The sequence below is a fragment of the Equus asinus genome, chromosome 2 (assembly GCF_041296235.1).
Source record: "Equus asinus isolate D_3611 breed Donkey chromosome 2, EquAss-T2T_v2, whole genome shotgun sequence".
Classification (NCBI taxonomy): domain Eukaryota; kingdom Metazoa; phylum Chordata; class Mammalia; order Perissodactyla; family Equidae; genus Equus; species Equus asinus.
This window is the reverse complement of record NC_091791.1, coordinates 73,349,544-73,358,034: the sequence shown is the minus strand read 5'-3', so window position 1 is coordinate 73,358,034 and position 8,491 is coordinate 73,349,544. Positions and strand designations below refer to the sequence as shown.

Here is an 8,491-nt window from a genome sequence, read left to right as displayed (position 1 = left end):
AAGAGTTGGCTTAGTTTTCCAGGGCAGCCCTCACGGCATGACTTAATATGGCGAATTTATACTATTCAATGCACCGTGGAAACCAAACCCTCACTATTACATTGTTTCTCTTTGTTCTGGGTTCCAGCTGGGGATTCCAGAAGCTCATTTTTCTCACAATCCCAGAAATAAAAGTGCTCCCCTCTGACTCTCACTAACAACCCCACTTACATGGACCTACCTTTCTCTTGTGTCCTGATGACAGTGGTGGAAGATGGAGCACTGATGCTTCCTGGCATGGGCTGGACAGGAAAAGAAAGCACCATCTATGGAGCTGGTGGGAAGGAAGAGACAGCAGGAGCAGTCAGGCAAAGCCAGCCCAGGGCTGTGATTCTCTATTTTTCTAGTTAAACGATGGTTTATTGCTTGAGTACATAGATAAATTTATGCAACCAGGGAGAGGCTGTGGATGACTCACATTTCCAGTTGAGGGAGAGCACTCGTCTAGTCTTATATCTAGCCAGCTGGTAAATGTGGCTCTCAATCAGAATCAGATGGAATTTAGCATCCTTATCCTTTCTGTTCTTCTCAAGATGCTTTCAAACTGCAACAGCTTTCTTAAGTAAGAATTAAGACTTTGAGTCCTTTGTACTTAAGAATTCTCAAGATTTTATTGCCTCTCACAAAACATACTTGTGCAGTGCCATGTGAGTTTCTCAGGACCACATCAATTTGTGAGGGAGTCAGGCCCTTATTGGCCAGTTTGTAGATCTGCTCTTTTGTGTCATCAGACATCATCTTCAGCCAGGTGGGGATGCTGTGGCAGAGGGGCAGAGCCTACTGGGACAAGTCCTTCCCAGGAACATACATGTGACCCATGATGGCAGTGGTCAGGCAGCAAAAAAAAATGCCCCAGGGCTGCAGTTCTTAAGAAAAAGCTGGCTCCCCAGGGGATTGGGCAGAGCACTTCTGTTTTTCCCACAAGGGTTACAAAAACTAGTCTATATTATTAAGGATTGTTTCTTTTCTTACTCAATTTCATTTCGGACTCTATGTCTCCAATCACATAGACTAGCAGATAAAAGGCATCACATCAAGTCCTTTTGGGTTGCTTGTCTCCTCATCTCTCTTATTTAATACAAGATCTATTCTGGGTCTCAAGCAGAGCATTGGAGGTGGGAAGGAGCATGTGGCCCTGGTCTACACTGCCACCTGTGGAGAGAGATGCTCACAGCCCCTCCTGCTTGGCCAATGTTTGGAGCACAGGATTTTTTTCATGAGGCTGCCACTTCCTCCTTCATCAGTTCACACGTGTGTGGCCTGTAAGTTGGGATTAACACATAGGTACTGCAGTGGACTGAATGTTTATGCCCCTCCCTCAAATTCATATGTTGAAATCCTAACTTCCAAATGATGGTATTTGGAGGTAGAGCCTTTGGGAGGTGCTTAAGTCATGAGAGTGGAATGCCTGTGAATGATAGCGCCCTTAAAAATGAGGTCTTAGATGGCTCCCTTACCCCTTCAACCATGTGAGGACACAGTGAGAAGATGACCACGAACCAGGAAATGGGACTTCACCAAATACTGAATCTTCTGGTGCCTGACCTTACACTTTCTAGCCTCTAGAACTGTGAGAAATTTTTCTTTGTTTATAAGCCACCCAGTCTGTGATATTGTGTTATAGTAGCCCAAATGTACTCAGACAGGTACTCTTAGTTTGACCTGCACATTTGAGCCAATTAAAAATTGAGTTTTTAACTTAAACTTTGATGTAAAAAATTGAAAAGGGGGCTGGCCCTGTGGCTGAGAGGTTAAGTTCACATGCTCTCCTTCAGTGCCCTAGGGCTTTGCTGGTTCAGATCCTGACCAAGGGCATGGCACCAGTCATGAGGTCATGCTGAGGCTATATCCCACATAGCACAACCAAGAAGGACCTACAACTAGAATATACAACTCTATACTGGGGGGTTCTGGGGAGAAGAAGAAGCAAAAATCAAGAAGTCTGGCAATGCTGGGCCCCTACTCCTGTTGCACAATAGTAGGCAGACCCTGAGTAGCAGCTGTTCCAGGATGGCATGGCCCACCACTCCTTCATAGTCCTTTACAACCATTGTGCTTCCCTCCTTTATGTGACCTATGTAGCCCATGTAGGCCTCTGAGTTGTAACTCCTGGCCTAGATACAATGATTTTCTGGAATCTTACCTATTCCTAGCCCTCTTCCCTGCCCCACCAACCAGCTACTGAGAACAGTATGTAGGTTATTTCTGTTCTAGGAAATCAAAAGCTCTCGTTCTCCCTCTGATGGCCTCTCAGGCTTTCTCTCCCTCATCACTTCAGTCAGGTGGCATCTTTCCCTAGTCCAAAGGAGACTCTGCCTTCCTCTTGCTGCTGAATAAAACAGGTTGTTTATGCACATAATAAATTCTCTCCCCCTGAGGGCTTATGATTTTGGAACACAAAAGCCAGAAAGCTTGGAAACGCTTTTTAAAAAAATTCTGTTACATTCCTTGAGGAAATGAAAGACATAAATTTCTCAAATAAAGGGAAGGGAATAGGAGGGGAAAACTCCACTGTAACTTAATATATAATAATGTTATACAGCCATGATTACTTATTTAACAAAATAATACATGCTCATTGTGGAAGTCGAAACTTTACAGAGGTGATGCATTGGGAAAGGAAGGTACCCAGATATCCTTCCACCCAGAGATGACTAGTATTCACTTATTCTTTCAGAGTTGCTGTTTGTAATCTTTTTTCAGAAATAGGTTCATACTCCTATATATCTCTGTAGCTAGACTTTTTCCACTTAACAATATATTGTGAACACCTTTCCATGTCAGTCCATACTGATTTATCTCATCGTTTTTATTGGCAGCAAGATTCTTTGTGTATGATTGAACTATCGATTTCTCCAATCCCCAGTGGTGGACCTTTTTGTTGTTTTAAATTTTTATTATAACTGAAGCGGTGAAGGTTCTTGACATACATCTTTACAAACCTTTTAGAAGTATGTCCTGGAAGAGGATCTGCTGGGTCAAGGAACGTGTACATTTAAAATTGTGGTAGACATTGCCAATAAACCCTCCAAATTTTACAGCATCAGTAACATTGAATTCGAATTTCTATTTTCTCCACCCACTTGCCAACATTTAGCTTTATCAAGTAAAACTGATTTCAATCATACTTTGCAATTAAAAATATGATTAAAATGTACTTTTCTGCCTTAGAATCTGGAAAGTAAATCAGTGACATTGTAAATTTTCTTTTTTTTTTTTTTTTAACTTTCAACAAATTTTTATTACACAAAGGTTGTCACATAATTGGGTATTTCTCTACTTTATACACAATTATACTCTCCACAGAAAGGCTGCTTCTTAACTTCTCATCTGGTGACGGCAAGCACTAAAATCCTGATTTTAACAGAATAGTAGTAAAAATGCCTCAGTGATTTTTAAGTTGAAAGCAGTACATTGGTACATGGCTCTTGCACTCAATTATCAGGAATGTACAAATGTCTTTTTATTCAAAAATACAAAATAAATTATCTGTAGGCATGGACAATGACAGCAGTAAACCATTATATGTTGTCAACTGAAACCAGTAACTGATGGTTATAGTGATTTTCTTTAACATCAGCCAGCCTTTTCTTCAGTCATTTCCTTCAACTGACTTCTCTGAAGTTATAGGTGAGGAGCACTGCCCTCGGCTTCCTCTCACAGTTCATTAACAATGCTAAAGCACTATTCCAGGGGTTAGAACATGCCACCTCCCATCCCACCGCCCATTCCGCCCATCCCGCCCATTCCAGGCTCCTTCTCTTCCTTAGGAATCTCTGTGACAACAACTTCTGCTGTGGTTAACAGAGAAGCCACTCCAGCAGCGTCCAATAAGGCAGTTCTTACAACCTTAGTTGGATCAATGATTCCTTTTTCCACCATATTCACAAAATCTCCAAGCATAGCATCATAACCAATTTCTGAGGAACTCTGCATAATCTTCTCAACTATCAATGATCCTTCAACACCTGCATTCTTAGCAATGGTCATTGCAGGGATTTTGAGTGTCCTTTTAATAATTTCTATACCAATTTTTTGATCTTCATTAGCTGGCTTTATTGAGTCCAAGGCTGGAATGCACCGAAGCAAGGCACAACCCCCTCCCAGAACAATGCCTTCTTCAACAGCAGCTCGTGTAGCATTGAGGGCGTCTGTAACTCTGTCTTTCTTTTCATTCACTTCAACATCACTTGTCCCACCAACCTTCAGCACAGCTACTCCATCTGAGAGTTTTGCCAGACGTTCATTCAGTTTTTCCTTTTCATATTCACTAGTTGTGACATCTAACTGCTCGATGATTTCTTGAATACGTTTTTCAATTTGAGCCTTGTCACCTTTTCCTTTCAAGAGCATGGCATCATCTTTGGTCACAATGACCTCTCCAACTTTTCCTAAGTCATGAGGCTGAACATCTTCAATATTTAGAGTCAATCTTTCTTCTCCAAACACCGCACCACCAGTAGCGATAGCCATGTCTTTCAGCTGGTTCTTTCTATTGTCACCAAAACCTGGAGCTTTGACTGCTACAACCTGAAGACCAACTTTTAGCCTATTCAAAACGAGTGTACTTAGAGCTTCTCCATCAACATCTTCAGCAATTATGACCAAGGGCTTACGGTGAGCATTGGCAATTTCAAGAGCAGGTACAATGGACTGGACACTAGAAATTTTCTTTTCGCTCAATAGAACATAGGCATCTTGGAATTCACATTTCTGACCTTTTGATGTATTAATAAAGTATGGAGAAATATAACCTCGATCAAACTTCATGCCTTCAATAATTTCTAACTCATCATTCAGTGTTTTTCCATCCTTTACTGTGATGACACCCTTTCTTCCAACCTTTTTCATGGCATCAGAAATGATGTTGCCAATTTCTTTGTCTCCATTTGCAGAAATTGTAGCCACCTGAGCAATTTCTTCAGGGGTTGTCACAGGTTTAGACTGCTTCTTAAGTTCAGCAATTACAGCATCAACAGCCAACATCACACCTCTCCTGATTTCCACTGGATTAGCACCTTTGCTAATCTTCTCGAAGCCTTCCTTGGCAATAGAGCGTGCCAAGACAGTAGCAGTCGTAGTACCATCCCCAGCCTCTTCATTTGTGTTATTGGCGACATCTTGAACAAGTTTAGCGCCAATATTTTTATATTTATCTTTTAAGTCAATGGACTTTGCAACAGTCACACCATCTTTGGTTACTTTGGGACTTCCCCAACTCTGTTCAATAATCACTGTTCTTCCCTTTGGCCCCATAGTAACGGCTACAGCATCGGCTAAAAGGTCTACACCTTGGAGCATTAAGGCTCGGGCATCTGCACCAAATTTTACATCTTTGGCGTAAGCCCGAGTGAGATGAGGAGCCAGTGCGCTGGACACTGGTCTAATCCGGCGAAGGACTGCAGGTAATCGAAGCATTTCTGCGCGGCGGTGTCGGGGAGTGCAGAAGGAGAGGCAGGCCGTCGGCGGCGAGTGAGGGGTAAATTTTCTTTAATAAGATTTTTGATGTGTTTCATCTCGTGAAAAATTAGCAGAAAGAAGAAACAGGGATGAGGAAGTTACAGAGATTGAATCTAGCCTGGTTTCTAGATGAGGCCAGGACCAAACCTAGTGATGGAAACTAAGGGGTTGGGAAATTTGAGAAAACCAGAGGGAAAAGAAGGGCAGGGGAGACATATGTTTAGGGGGACACCAGTCAATGGGGGAGAAGCAAGGTCAATTTTGCACTGATAGCATCTTTACACTTAAGTGTCAAATATGTGTCTAAAACGTAGTTTCAGAGAATCTTTATAGATTAGCAGGAAAATTTTCACATAGCAAGAGAGAAGGTATAAAAACACTACATTGGTCATATGTGTCAGCAGCTGGCAGATGGGGACCCTCTCAGAAATGAAACAAAAGAGAAAAAAAGGAATTTTAGTAAATTCAACTCATTTCTCAGATCTAAGTTTAAAACCAGGGATGTGTTCTGAAACACTGCAGATCAGACCAGGCCCCTGGAACCTATTATGTCTCTCTGTTCTTTATACAATTCATCACAATTTGTGATCATTTTATTAATATTCACTTCTGTATCCAACCATATATTCTAACATTATGTTCCCATTGCTTGATAGAGTGCCCCACATATAGTAAGTGTCAATAAATATTTGATGAATGAAATAAAGAAGAAAGAGAATGAGAGAGGGGAGATGGAGAAAAGAAAAGGGGAAGGGAGAGGAGAGAGGAAGGGAGAGCAGAGGGGAGGAGAGGAGAGGAAAAACGAGAAGAGAAGAGAAAGAAAAAAGAGATGTGGAGAGTAGTACAAACCAGTGGTGTACTCAGGCTGGTGCACACAGTATGGAATGGAATCTCACTGGCTATCTGTGCCTTGGGGAGATGGAGGAGGCTGGAGTACGTTAAAGATCTGGGCATTAGGGATTGGTGGATGTCCTAGCTTCTTTTTTCGTTTACTTTGTTCAGGTCATATTGGCTCATAACATGGTGTAAGTTTCTGGTGTACACTACTAAATATCAGTTTCTGTATAAACAGCATCGTGTTCACCACCAATAGTGTAGTTTTCATCCATCATGATACATGTGTACCCCTTTACCCCTTTTGCCCACCCCACCCCTATCCCTCTGGTAACCATTAATCTGTTCCCCTTATCTAAGTGTTTATCTTTCACATGTGAGTTTTTGTCTTTCTCTGACTGATGTATTTTGCTTAGTATAATACCCTCAAGGTCCATCATGTTGTCACAAATGGCACGATATTGTCTTTTTTTGTGGTAAGTAGCATTCCACTATATATATATATATATATATATATATATATATATATATATATACCACATCTTCTTTATCCGTTCACCCATTATGGGCACTTGAGTTGCTTCCATATCTCGGCAATGGTGAATAATGCTACAGTGAACATAGGTGTGCAACAAATCTCTTTGAATTGTTGATTTCATGTTCTTTGGACAAATACACAGTAATAGAATTTAAAGCAAGTTTTAAAAGAACTAAGGGGAGAAATTGGCAGCAACACAATAATTGTAGGGAGCCTCAACATCCCACTTATGTTGTTTGTTTTTTGTTTTCTTTAAGGAAGATTAGCTCTGAGCTAACATCTGTTGCCAATCCTCCTCTTTTTGCTGAGTAAGACTGGCCCTGAGCTAACATCTGTACCCATCTTCCTCTACCTTATATGTGGGACGTCTACCACAGCATCGCTTGCCAAGTGGTGCCACGTCTGAACCCGGGTTCCGAACTGATGAACCCAGGGCCGCCAAAGCAGAACGTGTGAACTTAATTGCTGTCCCACTGGGCCGGCCCCTAGAAGCACTATTGTATGTGAGCAAACTGGGGAATAAAAATATGTGAAGTGCATTATTGTTCTTAATAAAGAAGACACAGAAGCAAACATAATGCTCATCTAGTTTAAATTCATGAACCAAATCCATAGCAATCAAGATAATTAAATGTCCAAATCTTATGATTGAGCAAAATATATATGTATGTGCCAATCACAAAATGATGTAAACATCACAAATCTAATTATATAAATTTAAAGATTTTATTGCTCCTTTTTCTCCCCAAAGCCCTCTGATGCACAGTTGTATATTCTTAGTTGTGGGTCCTTCTAGTTGTGGCATGTGGGATGCCGCCTCAGCATGGCTTGTCGTGAGGTGCCATGCCCGCGCCCAGAATCCGAACCGGTGAACCCCTAGGCCGCTGCAGTGGAGTGCACGAACTCAACCACTCAGTCACGGGGCCAGCCCCTGCTTATATAAATTTAAAAACCACATAACTAGCAATAGGGAGTATAATTTATTTATCCAAGAACGTAACACTAAATTCATTTTATTTTTTCAAAAGGCAAGATGGATGAACGTCGAGGACATTATACTAAGTGAAATAAGCTAGTCACAGAAGGACAAATACTTCATGATTCCATTTATATGAGGCATATAAAATAGCCAAACACATAGAAGCAGAGAGTAGAATGGTGGTGGCCAGGGGCTGGGGGAAGGGGAAATAGGAGTTGCTATGCAATAGGTAGAAAGTTTCAGTTATGCAAGATGATTAAGTTCTAGAGATCTGTACAACATTGTGCCTATAGTTAGCATTACTGTATTGTATACTTAAAAACTTAAGAGTGTGGATCTCTTGTTAAAGTGCTGTTACCTCAATAAAAATATAAGAAGATTTGGAAAAATAGAAAAAAGATTCTAACACTTGATAGTTGTTGCCTCCAGACAGGGTAGAGGGAATGGGAATGGGGGACACTGTATGAGTGCAAACTTAGCTTATAAGTAATTATGTAGTACTTTATTAATCTTATCAGGCAAAACTATTGTTTAATGTGGGTGATGGAAATACGGTCTCTATAATGTCATTTTCTGCACATTTACGTGTGTGTGTGTATGCATATGTATGTAGGTGTGTGTGGGTGTGTTACCTACAAATA

The 8,491-nt window shown here is 41.1% G+C and overlaps 2 pseudogenes; both read right to left on the bottom strand.

The window, feature by feature from the left end:
* Nucleotides 1–398: 398 nt before the first annotated feature.
* Nucleotides 399–858, bottom strand: LOC123275783 (small ribosomal subunit protein uS15-like; annotated as a pseudogene).
* Nucleotides 859–3,241: 2,383 nt separating this feature from the next.
* LOC123280554 (60 kDa heat shock protein, mitochondrial pseudogene) lies at nt 3,242–5,534 on the bottom strand (annotated as a pseudogene).
* Nucleotides 5,535–8,491: the final 2,957 nt, after the last annotated feature.